This window comes from Oncorhynchus kisutch, unplaced genomic scaffold (genome assembly GCF_002021735.2).
Source record: "Oncorhynchus kisutch isolate 150728-3 unplaced genomic scaffold, Okis_V2 scaffold3838, whole genome shotgun sequence".
NCBI lineage: Eukaryota > Metazoa > Chordata > Actinopteri > Salmoniformes > Salmonidae > Oncorhynchus > Oncorhynchus kisutch.
Window position 1 is genome coordinate 197,501 of NW_022265783.1, and position 22,500 is coordinate 220,000.

General features: G+C 46.7%; 1 protein-coding gene across 2 annotated transcripts in view; it reads right to left on the reverse strand.

Moving 5' to 3' along the window:
• Positions 1-22,500, reverse strand: part of septin12 (septin 12) — a 185,411-nt gene that overhangs the window by 162,301 nt on the left and 610 nt on the right. The gene's annotated exons all lie outside the window — the stretch shown is intronic.

Consider the following 22,500-nt stretch of genomic DNA (forward strand, 5'->3'; position numbering starts at 1 on the left):
AGGTAGGAATGGACAGGGAGAGGTGTTTAGGGAGAGGTGTTTAGGGAGAGGTGTTTAGGGAGAGGTGTTTAGGGAGAGGTAGGAATGGACAGGGAGAGGTGTTTAGGGAGAGGTGTTTAGGGAGAGGTAGGAATGGACAGGGAGAGGTGTTTAGGGAGAGGTGTTTAGGGAGAGGTGTTTAGGGAGAGGTGTTTAGGGAGAGGTGTTTAGGGAGAGGTAGGAATGGACAGGGAGAGGTGTTTAGGGAGAGGTGTTTAGGGAGAGGTAGGAAAGGACAGGGAGAGGTGTTTAGGGAGAGGTGTTTAGGGAGAGGTGTTTAGGGAGAAGTAGGAAAGGACAGGGAGAGGTGTTTAGAGAGAGGTGTTTAGGGAGAGGTGTTTAGGGAGAGGTGTTTAGGGAGAGGTAGGAATGGACAGGGAGAGGTGTTTAGGGAGAGGTGTTTAGGGAGAGGTAGGAATGGACAGGGAGAGGTGTTTAGGGAGAGGTGTTTAGGGAGAGGTGTTTAGGGAGAGGTGTTTAGGGAGAGGTAGGAATGGACAGGGAGAGGTGTTTAGGGAGAGGTGTTTAGAGAGGTAGGAAAGGACAGGGAGAGGTGTTTAGGGAGAGGTGTTTAGGGAGAGGTGTTTAGGGAGAGGTGTTTAGGGAGAGGTAGGAAAGGACAGGGAGAGGTGTTTAGGGAGAGGTGTTTAGGGAGAGGTGTTTAGGGAGAGGTAGGAAAGGACAGGGAGAGGTGTTTAGGGAGAGGTAGGAAAGGACAGGGAGAGGTGTTTAGGGAGAAGTGTTTAGGGAGAGGTAGGAATGGACAGGGAGAGGTGTTTAGGGAGAGGTGTTTAGGGAGAGGTATGAAAGGACAGGGAGAGGTGTTTAGGGAGAGGTAGGAAAGGACAGGGAGAGGTGTTTAGGGAGAGGTGTTTAGGGAGAGGTAGGAAAGGACAGGGAGAGGTGTTTAGGGAGAGGTAGGAATGGACAGGGAGAGGTGTTTAGGGAGAGGTGTTTAGGGAGAGGTAGGAATGGATAGGGAGAGGTGTTTAGGGAGAGGTGTTTAGGGAGAGGTGTTTAGGGAGAGGTAGGAATGGACAGGGAGAGGTGTTTAGGGAGAGGTGTTTAGGGAGAGGTAGGAAAGGACAGGGAGAGGTGTTTAGGGAGAGGTGTTTAGGGAGAGGTAGGAAAGGACAGGGAGAGGTGTTTAGGGAGAGGTGTTTAGGGAGAGGTGTTTAGGGAGAGGTGTTTAGGGAGAGGTAGGAATGGACAGGGAGCGCCAGAGTGACACCTCTCCATGAACGGGATTTCCAACCACTCAACTTCACTCACATGTTAGGGGTTAGAGAAAATAGGATTTCCAATGCAAATCAATGCAAATCAAATCAAACTTTATTTGTCATGTGCGCCGAATACAACAGGTGTAGACCTTACAGTGAAATGCTTACTTACAGGCTCTAACCAATAGTGCAAAAAAGGTATTAGGTGAACAATAGGTAAGTAAAGAAATAAAACAACAGTAAAAAGACAGTAGCGAGACTATATACCGGCACCGGTTAGTCAGGCTGATTGAGGTAGTATGTACAGTATATTGTGTGATGATAGAAAACCGTCTATCGTTTCATATTATGCTCTATCGTTTATTTAGTTGTGACGCAAATCACACTATTTACGGCAATATTTTTCGTCAATTGGACAACGCATTGTTTCAGGTTATCACCCTGTGGTACCAGGTTAGGGTTTGGGCTGGTATCAGGTTAGGGTTTGGGCTGGTATCAGGTAAGAGTTTAGGCTGGTATCAGGTTATTGGGCTGGTATCAGGTTAGAGTTTGGGCTGGTATCAGGTTAGAGTTTGGGCTGGTATCAGGTTAGAGTTTGGGCTGGTATCAGGTTATTTGGGCTGGTATCAGGTTAGAGTTAGGGCTGGTATCAGGTTAGAATTTGGGCTGGTATCAGGTTAGGGTTAGGGCTGGTATCAGGTTAGGGTTAGGGCTGGTATCAGGTAAGAGTTTGGGCTGGTATCAGGTTAGAGTTTGGGCTGGTATCAGGTTAGAGTTTGGGCTGGTATCAGGTTAGAGTTTGGGCTGGTATCAGGTTAGAGTTTGGACTGGTATCAGGTTAGAGTTAGGGCTGGTATCAGGTTAGGGTTAGGGCTTGTATCAGGTTAGAGTTTGGGCTGGTATCAGGTTATTTGGGATGGTATCAGGTTAGAGTTTGGGCTGGTATAAGGTTAGAGTTTGGGCTGGTATCAGGTTAGAGTTAGGGCTGGTATCAGGTTAGGGTTAGGGCTGGTATCAGGTTATCACCCTGTGGTATCAGGTTAGGGTTAGGGCTGGTATCAGGTTAGGGTTTGGGCTGGTATCAGGTTAGGGTTAGGGCTGGTATCAGGTTAGGGTTTGGGCTGGTATCAGGTTAGAGTTTGGGCTGGTATCAGGTTAGAGTTTGGGCTGGTATCAGGTTAGGGATAGGGCTGGTATCAGGTTATCACCCTGTGGTATCAGGTTAGAGTTTGGGCTGGTATCAGGTTAGAGTTTGGGCTGGTATCAGGTTAGGGTTTGGGCTGGTATCAGGTTAAGTTTTGGGCTGGTATCAGGTTAGAGTTTGGGCTGGTATCAGGTTAGAGTTTGGGCTGGTATCAGGTTAGGGATAGGGCTGGTATCAGGTTATCACCCTGTGGTATCAGGTTAGAGTTTGGGCTGGTATCAGGTTAGGGTTAGGGCTGGTTTCAGGTTAGAGTTTGGGCTGGTATCAGGTTAGAATTTGGGCTGGTATCAGGTTAGGGTTAGGGCTGGTATCAGGTTAGGGTTAGGGCTGGTATCAGGTAAGAGTTTGGGCTGGTATCAGGTTAGAGTTTGGGCTGGTATCAGGTTAGAGTTTGGGCTGGTATCAGGTTAGAGTTTGGACTGCTATCAGGTTAGGGTTAGGGCTGGTATCAGGTTAGGGTTAGGGCTTGTATCAGGTTAGAGTTTGGGCTGGTATCAGGTTATTTGGGATGGTATCAGGTTAGAGTTTGGGCTGGTATAAGGTTAGAGTTTGGGCTGGTATCAGGTTAGGGTTAGGGCTGGTATCAGGTTAGGGTTAGGGCTGGTATCAGGTTATCACCCTGTGGTATCAGGTTAGGGTTAGGGCTGGTATCAGGTTAGGGTTAGGGCTGGTATCAGGTTAGAGTTTGGGCTGGTATCAGGTTAGAATTTGGGCTGGTATCAGGTTAGGGTTAGGGCTGGTATCAGGTTAGGGTTAGGGCTGGTATCAGGTAAGAGTTTGGGCTGGTATCAGGTTAGAGTTTGGGCTGGTATCAGGTTAGAGTTTGGGCTGGTATCAGGTTAGAGTTTGGGCTGGTATCAGGTTAGTTTGGGCTGGTATCAGGTTAGGGTTAGGGCTGGTATCAGGTTAGAGTTTAGGCTGGTATCAGGTTATTTGGGATGGTATCAGGTTAGAGTTTGGGCTGGTATAAGGTTAGAGTTTGGGCTGGTATCAGGTTAGGGTAAGGGCTGGTATCAGGTTAGGTTTAGGGCTGGTATCAGGTTATCACCCTGTGGTATCAGGTTAGGGTTAGGGCTGGTATCAGGTTAGGGTTTGGGCTGGTATCAGGTTCGGGTAAGGGCTGGTATCAGGTTATCACCCTGTGGTATCAGGTTAGGGTTATGGCTGCTATCAGGTTAGAGTTTGGGCTGGTATCAGGTTAGGGTTAGGGCTGGTATCAGGTTAGGGTTAGGGCTGGTATCCGGTTACGGTTTGGACTGGTATCAGGTTCGGTTAAGGGCTGGTATCAGGTTATCACCCTGTGGTATCAGGTTGGGTTATGGCTGGTATCAGGTTAGAGTTAGGGCTGGTATCAGGTTAGGGCTGGTATCAGGTTATCACCCTGTGGTATCAGGTTAGGGTTAGGGCTTGTACCAGGTTATCACCCCATGGTATCAGGTTAGGGTTAGGTCTTGTATCAGGTTATCACCCCGTGGTATCAGTGTAGGGTTAGGTCTGGTATCAGGTTAGGGTTAGGATTGGTATCAGGTTATCACCCCGTGGTATCAGGTTAGGGTTACGGCTAGTATCAGGTTAGGGTTAGGGCTGGTATCAGGTTAGGGTTAGGATTGGTATCAGGTTATCACCCCGTGGTATCAGGTTAGGGTTAGGGCTGGTATCAGGTTAGGGTTAGGGCTGGTATCAGGTTAGGGTTAGGGCTGGTATCAGGTTATCACGCCGTGGTATCAGGTTAGGGCTGGTATCAGGTTAGGGTTAGGGCTGGTATCAGGTTAGGGTTAGGGCTGGTATCAGGTTATCACCCCGTGGTATCAGGTTAGGGTTAGGGCTGGTATCAGGTTATCACCCCGTGGTATCAGGTTAGGGTTAGGGCTGGTATCAGGTTAGGGTTAGGGCTGGTATCAGGTTATCACCCCGTGGTATCAGGTTAGGGTTAGGGCTGGTATCAGGTTATCACCCCGTGGTATCAGGTTAGGGTTAGGGCTGGTATCAGGTTAGGGTTAGGGCTGTCAAACACTGTCAAACACTGAGAAATAATGATGGTGGCAGTAGAGCACCCTGTCCCTCCTCAGCTCTGCTAGGGTGTGTGTGTGTGTGTGTGTGTGTGTGTGTGTGTGTGTGTGTGGTTGTGTGTGTGTGACTGAGTGAGTGAGAGAGAGAGAGATTCTCTGTTTAGTTGTTATCAGATCCAGCATTGTGTAAGAAGAGAGGATTAGGGTTCACAGCACTGTGAGAACAAGAGGGTGCTGGATAACACACACACACACACACACACACACACACACACACACACACGCACACACACACACACACACACACACACACCACACACACACACACACACACACAAATGCCATGCATTCACACACACAGGTATTTACTGACTGGGGTTGGGTCTTCCTCTCCTTCCTCTTCTTCTATCTCTCCATACTCACCCCCTTCTATCTCTCCATACTCACCCCCTTCCTCTCCTTCTATCTCTCCATACTCACCCCCTCCCTCTCCTTCTATCTCTCCCTACTCACCCCATCTATCTCTCCATACTCACCCCCTTCCTCTCCTTCTTTCTCTCCATACTCACCCCCTTCCTCTCCTTCTATCTCTCCATACTCACCCCCTTCATCTCCTTCTATCTCTCCATACTCCCCCCTTCCTCTCCTTCTATCTCTCCCTACTCACCCCCTTCCTCTCCTTCTATCTCTCCATAGTCACCCCCGTCCTCTCCTTCTCTCTCCCTACTCACCCCCTTCCTCTCCTTCTATCTCTCCTTACTCACCCCCATCTATCTCTCCATACTCACCCCCTTCCTCTCCTTCTATCTCTCCCTACTCACCCCCTTCTATCTCTCCATACTCCTCCCTTCCTCTCCTTCTATCTCTCCATACTCACCCCCTTCCTCTCCTTCTCTCTCCCTACTCACCCCCTTCCTCTCCTTCTATCTCTCCATACTCACCCCCTTCCTCTCCTTCTCTCTCCCTACTCACCCCCTTCCTCTCCTTCTATCTCTCCATACTCACCCCATCTATCTCTCCCTACTCACCCCCTTCCTCTCCTTCTATCTCTCCCTACTCACCCCCTTCTATCTCTCCATACTCACCCCCTTCCTCTCCTTCTATCTCTCCATACTCACCCCCTTCCTCTCCTTCTATCTCTCCCTACTCACCCCCTTCCTTTCCTTCTATCTCTCCATACTCACTCCCTTCATCTCCTTCTATCTCTCCATACTCACCCCCTTCCTCTCCTTCTATCTCTCCCTACTCACCCCCTTCCTCTCCTTCTATCTCTCCTTACTCACCCCCTTCCTCTCCTTCTATCTCTCCCTACTCACCCCCTTCCTCTCCTTCTATCTCTCCTTACTCACCCCATCTATCTCTCCTTACTCACCCCCTTCCTCTCCTTCTATCTCTCCTTACTCACCCCCTTCCTCTCCTTCTATCTCTCCTTACTCACCCCCTTCCTCTCCTTCTATCTCTCCTTATTCACCCCCATCTATCTCTCCTTACTCACCCCCTTCCTCTCCTTCCATCTCTCCCTACTCACCCCCTTCCTCTCCTTCTATCTCTCCATACTCACCCCATCTATCTCTCCATACTCACCGCTTCATCTCCTTCTATCTCTCCATACTCACCCCTTCATCTCCTTCTATCTCTCCATACTCACCCCCTTCCTCTCCTTCCATCTCTCCTCACTCACCCCCTTCCTCTCCTTCTATCTCTCCATACTCACCCCTTCATCTCCTTCTATCTCTCCATACTCACCCCCTTCCTCTCCTTCCATCTCTCCTTACTCACCCCCTTCTATCTCTCCATACTCACCCCCTTCCTCTCCTTCTATCTCTCCATACTCACCCCTTCATCTCCTTCCATCTCTCCCTACTCCCCCCCTTCCTCTCCTTCCATCTCTCCTTACTCACCCCCTTCTATCTCTCCATACTCACCCCCTTCCTCTCCTTCTATCTCTCCATACTCACCCCTTCATCTCCTTCCATCTCTCCATACTCACCACTTCATCTCCTTCTATCATTCCTTACCCCCTTCCATCTCTCCATACTCACCCCCTTCCTCTCCTTCCATCTCTCCATACTCACCCCTTCATCTCCTTCTATCTCTCCTTACCCCCATCCATCTCTCCCTACTCACCCCCTTCCTCTCCATCCATCTCCCCCTCTCACCCTTCCCTTCCTCTCTCCACTGGACCAATGGTTTAAGTGAGAGGCCCAGACAACATTAAGATGTTTAAATATAGTTAGATGTGACATGATGTGTTGGGATCCAAACATGGTTCCTCCAGGGCACCAGACCTGCTAAAGGAGCGCTGTACCGTGGACATGCAGGCACAGAGGCACGTGTCTGGGCTTGTCCCGACACCGACTCCCCCTCTCCTCCAACATTCCATGGAAGTATACTCTCTGACGACCCCAATACTATTACCAGCACACACACACACACACACACACACACACACACACACACACACACACACACACACACACACACACACACACACACACACACACACACACACACACCTAAACCCATGCTGACACGTGCAAACACACTCAATTACACACACACACACACGTGCCATTCTGTGTCCCTGTAAACATCCCCTTCTCTCACCAGAGCACACCTGGAAGTGAAATTCCGAGCGGCCATTTTGCAATGTCGTAACGCTGGAAATAAGAGCCAGGACATACTGCCTGGGGCACGCTCACACACACACACACACACACACACACACACACACACACACACACACACACACACACACACACACACACACACACACACACACACACACACACACACACACACACACACACACACACACACACTTAAAGAGCACCTTGGTTGTGAATTGAACACTTGGACACTTACATCACTGTGCCTCTATGAAAAGATAAGAGTCCCTGAGGGATATAATAGCAGCGATTCTTATTATCACAAAAGGCCTTTTAGCAACAGATCTAGGATCAGATTGTCCAACGCTCAGTCCTAGACTTAACCATTAGAACACTTTTAGCAACAGATCTAGGATCAGATTCTTAATACTAGTCCTAGGGACCCAAAGGGGTGTACATGTTTTAAATGTTTAATCTATTTCACCTTTATTCCTCCCTCCCCTAAATTCAACACTGATCCTTGTCCAATAGGAAGAGAGGATGTGATGATATCTATGTAGTTAGAACCAGCTACTCTGATGTGATGATATCTATGTAGTTAGAACCAGCTACTCTGATGTGATGATATCTATGTAGTTAGAACAGCTACTCTGATGTGATGATATCTATGTAGTTAGAACCAGCTACTCTGATGTGATGATATCTATGTAGTTAGAACCAGCTACTCTGATGTGATGATATCTATGTAGTTAGAACAGCTACTCTGATGTGATGATATCTATGTAGTTAGAACCAGCTACTCTGATGTGATGATATCTATGTAGTTAGAACAGCTACTCTGATGTGATGATATCTATGTAGTTAGAACAGCTACTCTGATGTGATGATATCTATGTAGTTAGAACCAGCTACTCTGATGTGATGATATCTATGTAGTTAGAACAGCTACTCTGATGTGATGATATCTATGTAGTTAGAACAAGCTGCTCTGATGTGATGATTAGAACCAGCTACTCTGATGTGATGATATCTATGTAGTTAGAACAGCTACTCTGATGTGATGATATCTATGTAGTTAGAACAGCTACTCTGATGTGATGATATCTATGTAGTTGGACCAGCTGCTTTTCAACTACACACTCCATTTAGAGCTCCTTATCTCCCCTCCTTCAGAGCCGACGAGGTCAAAATCTGTCCTGTTGCCCCTGAACAGGCAGTTAACCCACTGTTACTCGGTAGGCCGTCATTATAAATAAGAATTTGTTCTTAACTGACTTGCCTAGTTAAATAAAGGTTAAATATTTGTCTTTTTTTTTTAAAGTTAGACCAGTGATTATTTCAAGGAAAGGAGTTAAGAAGATATCATTTGTGAAGTGTAGTGAAGGAAGGGAGTTGATTGTAACGTCTGCTTCCAACTCACACTCTCAAACACCTAGATCCCCTGATCCCACTCTCCAGATCCCAATCACCTGAATTCTGATCATCTGTTCACACACCTGTAGGTCATTTACACACACCATTTAGTTCAGTTCTTTGCACCCCATCACTGTGAGGTATTGTTTGTTTTGTGACACACTTCTAGTCGGAGGGCTGTTTTTCCCATAATTTACTCCTCCCGTGTATGGTAGTTTTTACCTGCCTCACTAATGACTCCTTTTGCCTTTTCCCTGCCTGTACCTGAGCCTTGTTGGACCCCCTGTGTACGACCTTCTGCCTGCCCCTGGACCCAGCTACCTGCCCCTGGACCCAGCTACCTGCCCCTGGACCCAGCTACCTGCCTCCTCCTGTGTACGACCTTCTGCCTGCCCCTGGACCCAGCTACCTGCCCCTGGACCCAGCTACCTGCCTCCTCCTGTGTACGACCTTCTGCCTGCCCCTGGACCCAGCTACCTGCCCCTGGACCCAGCTACCTGCCTCCTCCTGTGTACGACCTTCTGCCTGCCCCTGGACCCAGCTACCTGCCCCTGGACCCAGCTACCTGCCTCCTCCTGTGTATAACCTTCTGCCTGCCCCTGGACCCAGCTACCTGCCTCCTCCTGTGTACGACCTTCTGCCTGCCCCTGGACCCAGCTACCTGCCCCTGGACCCAGCTACCTGCCTCCTCCTGCGGTCCTTTACAATAAACACCTGCTGCTAGCTCTCTGTCTCCCATCGTGTTCATTACATTGAGATGGAATAATTTGTGAAGTGTTGGAAAGAAGACAGTTAAATAAGGAATAATTTGTGAAGTTTTGGAAGGGAGTTGAGAAGGAAACATTTGTGAAGTGTTGGAAGGGAGTGGAGAAGGAATCATTTGTGAAGTGTTGGAAAGAAGAGAGTTAAATAAGGAATCATTTGTGAAGTGTTGGAAGGGAGTTGAGAAGGAATAATTTGTGAAGTGTTGGAAGGGAGTTGAGAAGGAATCATTTGTGAAGTGTTGGCATGAAGAGAGTTAAATAAGGAATCATTTGTGAAGTGTTGGCATGAGGCCCATCTTCTCAGACTTACTGGAAGTACTTTTCCCTTCTCTCTCACCGTTCCAGAGTGTGTGTTTTTTGAGTGTGTGTTTTTGAGAGTATTCAGTGTTTTTTCAGGGTCATTATTTCTCTGCTACATGTCTGAGCACTGGGTACGGTTCACTGGGTACGGATCACTGATGTCCTGCCAAATGCCTCTCTTTAATGGATGAACAACTTGGCAGCGCCGTGCTGTACCTGTTAGTGTCTGTGTGTATGTGGTTGGGTGTGTGTGTGTGTGTGTGTGTATGTGTGTGTGTGTGTGTGTGTGTGTGTGTGGTGTGTGTGTGTGTGTGTGTGTGTGTGTGTGTGTGTGTGTGTGTGTGTGTGTGTGTGTGTGTGTGTGTGTGTGTGTGTGTGTGTGTGTGTGTGGTTGGGTGTGTGTGGTTGGGTGTGTGTGTGTGTGTGTCTGTGTGTGTGTGTCTGTGTGTGTGACGGTGTACCTGTTTGCCACTGTGTTAACCGGCATTCATCATGAGAACCAAAAGCCGGGGTGCGTGTATGTATGTGGTTGGGTGGGGGTGTGTGTGTGTGTATGTGTGTGTATGTGGTTGGGTGTGTGTGTGTGTGTGTGTGTGTATGTGGTTGCGTGTGTGTGTGCGTGTGAGTGTGTGTGTGTGCATGTGCGTGTGTGTGTGAGAGATTAGTGTTTTGGGGTGAGACAGGAAGGAACAGGTCACGGGACAAGGTAATCTCAGGCCTCTTCACACACACCGACACACACATATATACACACACACATATACACACACACACGCACACATATACACTATCCCTCTTCATCTCCCCCTCCTCACCTACATTCCAGCCAGCATTACTGCAGCAGGCCTCAGCAGCTGGACAGCTGGGATGTGTTGTCTCAGTAAACTACCTAGTCACCGGGTCAGTAAGTCATGGGACTGGGCTGGCTCTGTGTGGTTTGGGACAAAGACTGTGTGTGTGTGTGTGTGTCTGTGATCACCAGGGGTCTTGGACTCTACTCGGGTTTAGTACCAGGAAGTGACTGGCATCGCCCTGACAACCCTTAAACCATGACCCCTCTTAATCCCACCCAGCAGTAGCTACAGGTCCAGAATCAGATTACCACACCCTCCAGCTCCCCTTTCCCCCTCTTAACCCCGCCCAGCAGTAGCTACAGGTCCAGAATCAGATTACCTCCCACCTCTGCCCCTCCAGCTTCCCTTTACCCCTCTTAACCCCGCCCAGCAGTAGCTACAGGTCCAGAATCAGATTACCTCCCACCTCTGCCCCTCCAGCTCTCCTTTACCCCTCTTAACCCCGCCCAGCAGTAGCTACAGGTCCAGAATCAGATTACCTCCCACCTCCTCCAGCTCCCCTTTACCCCTCTTAACCCCGCCCAGCAGTAGCTGCAGGTCCAGAATCAGATTACCTCCCACCTCCTCCAGCTCCCCTTTACCCCTCTTAACCCCGCCCAGCAGTAGCTACAGGTCCAGAATCAGATTACCTCCCACCTCCTCCAGCTCCCCTTTACCCCTCTTAACCCCGCCCAGCAGTAGCTACAGGTCGAGAATCAGATTACCTCCCAACTCTGCCCCTACAGCTCCCCTTTACCCCTCTTAACCCCGCCCAGCAGTAGCTACAGGTCCAGAATCAGATTACCTCCCACCTCTGCCCCTCCAGCTTCCCTTTACCCCTCTTAACCCCGCCCAGCAGTAGCTACAGGTCCAGAATCAGATTACCTCCCACCCCCTCCAGTTTCCCTTTCCCCCTCTTAACCCCGCCCAGCAGTAGCTACAGGTCCAGAATCAGATTACCTACCACCTCCTCCAGCTCCCCTTTACCCCTCTTAACCCCGCCCAGCAGTAGCTACAGGTCCAGAATCAGATTACCTCCCACCTCTACCCCTCCAGCTCCCCTTTACCCCTCTTAACCCCGCCCAGCAGTAGCTACAGGTCCAGAATCAGATTACCTCCCACCTCTACCCCTCCAGCTCCCCTTTACCCATCTTAACCCCGCCCAGCAGTAGCTACAGGTCCAGAATCAGATTACCTCCCACCTCCTCCAGCTCCCCTTTACCCCTCTTAACCCCGCCCAGCAGTAGCTACAGGTCCAGAATCAGATTACCTCCCACCTCCTCCAGCTCCCCTTTACCCCTCTTAACCCCGCCCAGCAGTAGCTACAGGTCCAGAATCAGATTACCTCCCACCTCCTCCAGCTCCCCTTTACCCCTCTTAACCCCGCCCAGCAGTAGCTACAGGTCCAGAATCAGATTACCTCCCACCTCTACCCCTCCAGCTCCCCTTTACCCCTCTTAACCCCGCCCAGCAGTAGCTACAGGTCCAGAATCAGATTACCTCCCACCTCTACCCCTCCAGCTCCCCTTTACCCCTCTTAACCCCGCCCAGCAGTAGCTACAGGTCCAGAATCAGATTACCTCCCACCTCCTCCAGCTCCCCTTTACCCCTCTTAACCCCGCCCAGCAGTAGCTACAGGTCCAGAATCAGATTACCTCCCACCTCCTCCAGCTCCCCTTTACCCCTCTTAACCCCGCCCAGCAGTAGCTACAGGTCCAGAATCAGATTACCTCCCACCTCCTCCAGCTCCCCTTTACCCCTCTTAACCCCGCCCAGCAGTAGCTACAGGTCCAGAATCAGATTACCTCCCACCTCCTCCAGCTCTCCTTTACCCCTCTTAACCCCGCCCAGCAGTAGCTACAGGTAGTAGACCTTACAGTGAAATGCTGAATACAACAGGTGTAGTAGACCATACAGTGAAATGCTGAATACAACAGGTGTAGTAGACCATACAGTGAAACGCTGAATACAACAGGTGTAGTAGACCATACAGTGAAATGCTGAATACAACAGATGTAGTAGACCTTACAGTGAAACGCTGAATACAACAGGTGTAGTAGACCTTACAGTGAAATGCTGAATACAACAGTGAAATGCTGACTTACAAGCCCTTAGCCAACAATGCAGTTTTAAGAAAAATAAGTGTTAAGTAAAAAATAGATATGTAAAAAATAACAAATCATTAAAAAGCAGCAGTTAAAATAACAGTAGAGAGGCTATATATTACATCGTTTTATTGAACCTTTATTTAACTAGGCAAGGGGGTACCAGGTAGTTGAGGTAATTGATGTAATACTGTATGTACGTGTATATATAGGTAGAATTAAAGTGACTATGCATAGATTATAAACAGAGAGTAGCAGCAGTGTTAAAGAGGGTCTGGGTAGCCCTGATTAGCTGTTCAGGAGTCTTATGGCTTGGGGGTAGAAGCTGTTAAGAAGCCTTTTGGACCTAGACTAGGTGCTCAGGTACCGCTTGCTGCGCGGTAGCAGAGAGAACAGTCTATGACTAGCCTGGCTGGCTGGAGTCTTTGACCATTTTTAGGGCCTTCCTCTGACACCGCCTGGTATAGAGGTCCTGGATGGCAGGAAGCTTGGCCCCAGTGATGTACAAGGCCGTACGCACTACCCTCTGTAGAGCCTTGCGGTCGGGGGCCGAGCAGTTGCCATACCAGGCAGTGATGCAACCAGTCAGGATGCTCTCGATGGTGCAGCTGTAGACATTTTTGAGGATCTGAGGACCCATGCCAAATCTTTTAATTCTCCTGAGGGGGAAAAGGCGTTGTCATGCCCTCTTCAAGACTGTCTTGGTGTGTTTGGACTATGATAGTTTGTTGTTGATGTGGACACCAAGGAACTTGAAGCTCTCAACCTGCTCCACTACAGCCCCATCGATGAGAATGAGGGCGTGCTCGGTCCTCCTTTTCCTGTAGTCCACAATCATCTCCTTAGTCTTGGTTACGTTGAGGGATAGGTTGTTATTCTGGCACCACCCGGCCAGGTCTCTGACCTCCTCCCTATAGGCTGTCTCATCATTGTCGGTGATCAGGCCTACCACTGTTGTGTCGTCAGCAAACTTAATTTGTTGTAGTCATGCCTGGCATGATTGAACAGGGAGTACAGGAGGGGACTGAGCACGCACCCCTGAGGGGCACCCGTGTTGAGGATTAGCGTGGCGGATGTGTTGTTAGGATGCCATTTTGGTATAGACCTAGCTTCAGTAATTCCAGGTTGACCCTAACAACCGGTCTAAGATCAGGTTACCAACACCCAGTCTCCTCTCATCCATCCTATGGCTTTTAGACACTGGGCAATACATTGGTCGCTCTTTCTTTTCAGATCAGTGCAGATACATGAACACAGTCTTACCCACACACACACACACACATAGGCACAGGCACACACACACACAGATAACCCCACACTCCACCCTAGTTCCTTGTAGAGTCGTGATCTTAAAGGGGAATGGAAACACTTACCATTTCCAGTGAGCTGCCTTTCTGAATCCTAGTGTTTCCATTCCCCTTTAATGTCCTTCAGGAAGGGGAGGAACTAGTGTTTCCATTCCCCTTTAATGTCCTTCGGGAAGGGGAGGGACTAGTGTTTCCATTCCCCTTTAATGTCCTCCAGGAAGGGGAGGAACTAGTGTTTCCATTCCACTTTAATGTCCTTCAGGAAGGGGAGGAACTAGTGTTTCCATTCCCCTTTAATGTCCTTCAGGAATGGGAGGAACTAGTGTTTCCATTCCCCTTTAATGTCCTCCAGGAAGGGGAGGAACTAGTGTTTCCATTCCCCTTTAATGTCCTCCAGGAATGGGAGGAACTAGTGTTTCCATTCCCCTTTAATGTCCTCCAGGAAGGGGAGGAACTGAAAGCTGCTGTTCTGAATCCTAGTGTTTCCATTCCCCTTTAATGTCCCCCAGGAAGGGGAGGGACTAGTGTTTCCATTCCCCTTTAATGTCCCCCAGGAAGGGGAGGGACTAGTGTTTCCATTCCCCTTTAATGTCCTTCAGGAAGGGGAGGAACTGAAAGCTGCTGTTCTGAATCCTAGTGTTTCCATTCCCCTTTAATGTCCTCCAGGAAGGGGTGTCAAGCCCTGACCTGAGTATTCTTTGTTTTCTTTATTCTTTTGGCTAGGTCAGGGTGGGACATGGGGGATTTGTGGGTTTTTGTGGGTTATTTTGTCTTATTCTAGGGTGTTTGTACTGTCTAGGGTTTTTTGTAGATTTATGGGGTTGTTTTCATCTAGGTGTTTATGTTGGTCTATGGTTGCCTAGATTGGTTCTCAATTCGAGGCAGGTGTTTATCGTTGTCTCTGATTGGGAACCATATTTAGGCAGCCATCTTCTTTGGGTATTTTGTGGGTTATTGTCTATGTTATGTTGCAAGTTAGCACATTGTTTATATAGCGCTCACGGTCATCTTATTTGTTTTTTTGTTTAAGTGTTCTTCATTAAATAAAGAAGAATGTATTCTAACCACGCTGCGCTTTGGTCTACTCCATACGACGATCGTGACAAGGGGAGGAACTGAAAGCTGCTGTTGTGGAACCTTCTATTAGCAGTGTGAATACCTCGCCTGCCTAAAGGTCTGTCTTTTTCAGACATCAACTTCCTGTGTTTGAGGGGTCACTTTAATCTCGCTGGATTGATTGCGTTCATTATTTAACACTTTTTTTGGTTACTACATGATTCCATATGTGTTATTTAATAGTTTTGATGTCTTCGCTATTATTCTACAATGTAGAAAATTGTCTAAATAAATAAAAACCCTGGAATGAGTAGTTGTGTCCAAAATGTTACTGGTACAGTATGTATAGTGTAATCTAGAGACAAGCATTTAGATTTTAACTTGCATGGTTATCCTGCTGTTGACACACCTGTTGAATTATGCAAGAGAAAGTGACAAAAACAAAATGAATTAGTCAGTCTAGACAGGTAAGTGCAGGTAACAGGTTTTTGGTCCTGTTCCACCACTTTATGTTAATTTATTCACGACTGCAATTATTCATACCCCTTGACTTATTCCACATTTTTGTTGTGTTACAGCCTGAATTCAAAAAATTGATTAAATATATATTTTCATCCATCTATACACACTACTCCATAATACAGAAATATCTCATTTACATACATAAGGCAGGCAGGCAGGGTAGCCTAGTGGTTAGAGCGTTGGACTAGAAAACGGAAGGTTGCAAGTTCAAACCCCCGAGCTGACAAGGTACAAATCTGTTGTTCTACCCCTGAACAGACAGTAAACCCACTGTTCCCTGGTAGGCTGTCATTGAAAATAAGAATGTGTTCTTAACTGACTTGCCTGGTTAAAGGTCAAAAATACCTTAAAAAAATTAAACATATGTAAGTATTGTCAATACTTTGTAGAAGCACCAATGGCAGCGATTACAGTCGTTCTGGGTAAATCTCTAAGAGCTTTCCAGCTTTCCACACCTGGATTGTGCAACATTTACCAATTATTATTTTCTGTCAAATTGGCTGTTGATCATTGCTAGACAACCATTTTCAGGTCTTGCCATAGATTTTCAAGAATATTTAAGTCAAAACTGTAACTCGGCCACTCGGTAACATTCAATGTCTTCTTGGCAAGCAACTCCAGTGTAGCTTTGGTCTTGTGTTTTAGGTTATTGTGTTTGTCATCTCCCAGTGTCTGGTAGAAAGCAGACTGAACCAGGGGATTTCCTCTCAGATTTTGTCATTTCTTAGCTCCATTCAGCAAGAGTGAGTCAACTCAACATGTTATGTGACATGTTAAGCACATTTTTACTCCTGAATTTATTTAGGTGTTTCCATAACAACGAGGTTGAATATTCAAGACATTCCAGCTCTACATTTTGTTATTAATCTGTAAAAAGGCCGGGAAAAAATAATTCCGCTTTGACATTATGAGATATTTGGTCATTGACCCCCCGCCCCCCCCCCCACAAAAAAAATCACAATTTAATCAATTTTAAATTCAGCCTGTAACACAACACCATGTTGAGAAAGTTAAGAGGTGTGAATCATTTCTGAAGGCACTGTATAGCATATGCAAATAAGGCACATTATTTCTCCTATCACAAAGTATAAAAACAATACATGATATAACATGAAAAAAATGACCGCATTTAGAAGACATTTTTATTTTTTTATTTTACCAAAAAATGTAAACAGGATTTTTCACCAAAATGCCAGAACTCCTTTATTTGTCCAGTACAATGTTTTTTATGTGTTACAATTCAGTTGATATCTGCTGGATTTAAAAACATTCTAAAAGTTTGTCCAACTGTTGCATTCATTTAAATCGTTTTTTTAAACATTTGAACAATCTTGATGAACATTTGCTACTTCTACCCTGAGTCACATGTTTCCCCCTGCCTGGGGGACATACATGTGATTGAACAGGTTACTAATTGGACTGGGCACAAGACAGAACAGCCCCTGATGCTCAGCTACAGCCACAGCAGTCAGCACCACAATGGCTCCCTGTCAACAAATTGAATTTGAGGCTGTCGCATCTCATCTGACACTGTATACCTAGTTGGCTGGGATTCCACACACCACACCACACAGAGGAGAAAGAATGTATGTTGGCAGTGGTTCTAAAATAGATAGTTGAAGAGAAAGAACGAGTGTTTAAACTGGTTCTAAAAGAGATCGTTGAGGAGAAAGAACGAGTGTTTAAACAGGTTCTAAAAGAGATCGTTGAGGAGAAAGAACGAACGTTTGAGTTGGTTCTAAAAGAGATTGTTGAGGAGAAAGAACGAAGGTTTGAGTTGGTTCTAAAAGAGATCGTTGAGGAGAAAGAACGAGTGTTTAAACGTTCTAAAAGAGATCGTTGAGGAGAAAGAACTCATGTTTAAACTGGTTCTAAAAGAGATCGTTGCGGAGAAAGAACGAATGTTTGAGTTCGTTCTAAAAGAGATCGTTGAGGAGAAAGAACGAGTGTTTAAACAGGTTCTAAAAGAGATCGTTGCGGAGAAAGAACGAATGTTTGAGTTCGTTCTAAAAGAGATCGTTGAGGAGAAAGAACGAGTGTTTAAACTGGTTCTAAAAGAGATCGTTGAGGAGAAAGAACGAATGTTTAAACTGGTTCTAAAAGAGATCGTTGAGGAGAAAGAACTAATGTTTGAGTTGGTTCTAAAAGAGATCGTTGAGGAGAAAGAACGAGTGTTTGAGTTGGTTCTAAAAGAGATAGTTGAGTTGAAGACAGAGTTTGTTGTATCTCTCCATTCAAATAAACATGGCCACCAAACAAGGAGGCAAAGTGAAATGATCTGAAACATCTGTTGGATAGGAGAAGACCGGACGATTTGGCCTCCGGAGAGACCGAAGGAGAGAGGGAGAGAGCGAGAGAGAAAGCGAAAGAGTGTGTGTGTGTACATGTGTGCCTGTGTTCTGAGTCTGTGAGCTCATCAAAGAGATGAGTCCACAGCAGTAGAGACAGATTTAGCCTTGTGTGTTGTTGTAACTAAGGGGGTAGCCTAGCCAAGCTTAGCCTAGCTTAGCCTGGCCTGCTACCCAACCTCTGATCTGTTTACTCTTTAGCTATTAGCATCACGCTAGCAGAGACTAACATTTGCCAACGATTTTAAATGAGCAAACCTCATTAGGTTTAGCCTGGCTATGCTTATTAGGTTTAGGAAGAAGGACTGTCATCTATCAATTAAGGAATAGCAGGGTCAACTCTCTTGGTTGACCCCATAAACTGATCTAAGGCCAGTTTTACATCTCACCTCCTATTGATTAAATCAAATTAAATCAAATTGTATTGGTCACATATACATGGTTAGCAGATGTTAATGCGAGTGTAACAAAATGCTTGTGCTTCTAGTTCCAACAGTACAGTAATATCTAACAAGCAATCTAACAATTCCCCAACAACTACCTAATACACACAAATCTAAAGGGGTGAATGAGATGATGTACATATAAGTATATGAGCGATGGCCGAGCGGCAAGGTGCAATAGATGGTATAAAATACAGTATATACATGTGATATGAGTAATGTAAGATATGTAAACATTATTAAAGTGGTATTGTTTAAAGTGGCATTATTTAAAGTGGTATTGTTTAAAGTGGCATTATTAAAGTGGTATTGTTTAAAGTGACTAGTGACCCATTTTAAAAGTGTCCAGTGATTGGGTCTCAGTGTAGGCAGCAGCTTCTCTGATTGCTGTTACCAGTCTGATGGCCTTGAGATAGAAGCTGTTCTTCAGTCTCTCAGTCCCAGCTTTGATGCACCTGTACTGACCTCGCCTTCTGGATGATAGCGGTGTGAACAGGCAGTGGCTCGGGTGGTTGTTGTCCTTGATGATCTTCTCGGCCTTCCTGTGACATCGTGTGCTGTAGGTGTCCTGGAGGGCAGGTAGTTTGCCCCCGGTGATGGGTTGTGCAGACCTCACTACCCTCTGGAGAGCCTTAAAGTCGAAGGCGGTGCCGTTGCCGTACCAGGCTGTGATACAGTCCGACAGGATGCTCTCGATTGTGCATCTGTAAAAGTTTGTCAGGGTTTTAGGTGACAAGCCAAATTTCTTCAGCCTCCTGTGGTTGAAAAGGCGCTGTTGCACCTTCTTCACCACACTGTGTGGGTGGACCATTTCAGTTTGTCTGTGATGTGTACGCAGAGGAACTTAAAACTTTCAACCTTCTCCACTACTGTCCCTTCGATGTGAGTAGGGGTGCTCCATCTGCTGTTCCCTGAAGTCCACAATCATCTCCTTTGCTTTGTTGATATTGAGTGAGAGGTTGTTTTCCTGACACCACACTCCGCGTGCCCTCACCTCCTCCCTGTAGGCCGTCTTGTCGTTGTTGGTGACCAAGCCCACTACTGATGTGTCGTCTGCAAACTTGATGATTGAGTTGGAGGCGTGCGTGGCCACACAGTCATGGGTGAACAAGGAGTACAGGAGAGGGGTGAGCACACACCCTTGTGGGGCCCCAGTGTTGAGAGTCAGTGAAGTCGAGGTGTTGTTTCCTAAATTCTCCACCTGGGTGCGGCCCGTCAGAAAGTCCAGGACCCAGTTGCAAAGGGTGGGGTTGAGACCCAGGGCCTCCAGCTTGATGATGAGCTTAGAGGGAACTATGGTGTTGAATGCTGAGCTGTAGTCAATGAACAGCATTCTTACATAGGTATTCTTTTTGTTCAGATGGGATAGGGCAGTGTGCAGTGTGATGGCGATTGTGTCTTCTGTAGACCTGTTGGGGCAGTATACAAATTGAAGTGGGTCTAGGGTGGCAGGAAACAGGGGAGTGCTGTTCCACTGTGACACCTAACCCAGAGGAAACAGGGAAGTGCTGTTCCACTGTGACACCTAACCCAGAGGAAACAGGGGGTGCTGTTCCTAACCCAGAGGAAACAGGGGAGTGCTGTTCCACTGTGACACCTAACCCAGAGGAAACAGGGGGTGCTGTTCCACTGTGACACCTAACCCAGAGGAAACAGGGGAGTGCTGTTCCACTGTGACACCTAACCCAGAGGAAACAGAGAGGGCTGTTCCACTGTGACACCTAACCCAGAGGAAACAGGGGAGTGCTGTTCCTAACCCAGAGGAAACAGGGGAGTGCTGTTCCACTGTGACACCTAACCCAGAGGAAAACGGGGGGTGCTGTTCCACTGTGACACCTAACCCAGAGGAAAACGGGGGGTGCTGTTCCACTGTGACACCTAACCCAGAGGAAAACGGGGGGTGCTGTTCCACACTCTACAACACACATGTAATCACTGACTATATCACAGGCCAGCCAGAGGCTAAGCTAATTTGTTTTGCGCCTCAAATCAACACCTGTCTAAACTGAGCCCAGGCATGACGAGAGAGAGAGAGGGAGAGAAAATGAGAGAGAGTGACAGAGAGATCAGAGAGATAGGAGAGACAAAGAGAGAGATAGGAGAGAGACAGAGGAGAGAGAGAGAGAGAGAAAGAGCGAGAGGGCGATGGAGAGAGAGAGGAGAGACAAAGAGAGAGGAGACAGAGAGGAGAGACAAAGAGAGAGGAGACAGAGAGGAGAGGCAAAGAGAGAGGAGAGACAAAGAGAGTTCCATAACACAACTACAGAGTGATGTGTATTAGCCCACAACTACAGAGTGATGTGTATTAACCCACAACTACAGAGTGATGTGTATTAGCCCACAACTACAGAGTGATGTGTATTAGGCCACTAACACAACTACAGAGTGATGTGTATTAGCCCACAACTACAGAGTGATGTGTATTAGCCCACAACTACAGAGTGATGTGTATTAGCCCACAACTACAGAGTGATGTGTATTAGCCCACAACTACAGAGTGATGTGTATTAGCCCACAACTACAGAGTGATGTGTATTAGCCCACAACTACAGAGTGATGTGTATTAGCCCACAACTACAGAGTGATGTGTGTTAGCCCACTAACACAACTACAGAGTGATGTGTGTTCGCCCACTAACACAACTACAGAGTGATGTGTGTTAGCCCACTAACACAACTACAGAGTGATGTGTATTAGCCCACTAACACAACTACAGAGTGATGTGTATTAGCCCACAAACACAACTACAGAGTGATGTGTATTCGCCCACAACTACAACTACAGAGTGATGTGTATTAGCCCACAAACACAACTACAGAGTGATGTATATTAGCCCACAACTACAGAGTGATGTGTATGAGCCCACAAACACAACTACAGAGTGACGTGTATTAGCCCACAAACACAACTACAGAGTGATGTGTATTCACCCACAACTACAACTACAGAGTGATGTGTATTAGGCCACTAACACAACTACAGAGTGATATGTATTAGCCCACAACTACAGAGTGATGTGTATTAGCCCACAACTACAGAGTGATGTGTATTAGCCCACAACTACAGAGTGATGTGTATTAGCCCACAACTACAGAGTGATGTGTATTAGCCCACAACTACAGAGTGATGTGTATTAGTCCACAACTACAGAGTGATGTGTATTAGCCCACAACTACAGAGTGATGTGTATTAGCCCACAACTACAGAGTGATGTGTGTTAGCCCACTAACACAACTACAGAGTGATGTGTGTTCGCCCACTAACACAACTACAGAGTGATGTGTGTTAGCCCACTAACACAACTACAGAGTGATGTGCATTAGCCCACTAACACAACTACAGAGTGATGTGTATTAGCCCACAAACACAACTACAGAGTGATGTGTATTAGCCCACAACTACAGCATGATGTGTATTAGCCCACAACTACAGAGTGATGTGTATTAGCCCACAAACACAACTACAGAGTTATGTGTATTAGCCCACAAACACAACTACAGAGTGATGTGTATTAGCCCACAAACACAACTACAGAGTGATGTGTATTAACCCACAACTACAGAGCAGCCACATATGGGGTGCAGTGCAGTGCAGTGCATATTTGTGTCATGATCTATATATCTATCTCCTGTGCCAGAGAGCAGACCTATTAGAGTGGGGTCTTGTTGATCAGGGGGTTTAGTAGGTCTGGGCTCTTACCGTGTCAGGAGCACCACTACTCCTCCTCTAAACTAAGTGAGTTGGGGAGTTTATGTTAGCTTTATTTAACTAGACAAGTCAGTTAAGAACAGATTCTTATTTACAATGACAGCCTTGGAACAGTGGGTTTAACTTCCTTTTTCAGGAAGAACGACTGATTTTTTTTATCTGGTCAGCTCGGAGATTCGACCCAGCAACCTTTTAGTTACTGACCCAACGCTCTAACCACTAGGATACCTACTGCCCCAAGTGGTTCAACTCGTCATTAAACTACATGTTGAAGTAGCTTGGTGGTAGTTGAACTCAATTCTAATCTAGCTCGTGTTTTCAGTAGTCAATTACTGTTTTGCCACGTAGTGGTGTAACTAACTATTAGAACTACAAACTACTTTAAAAAAATATATATTATAAAATAAAATATAGGCAAAAAGTAGGCAATAAATCCCTTTATTTTTCTGCATCTCAGATCTGCCTAATTCTGACTTGAAAAAGAGTATTTGCGTTAGCTAGGTAAAGTGTTTTCAGAGTAGCTTCGCCGACACCGCTGAGTTGACATAACCTGTCTCTATACCTGCTGAGACTTCCTGTACCGTCTGATTATTACGCACTAATCACACACTACACTGACT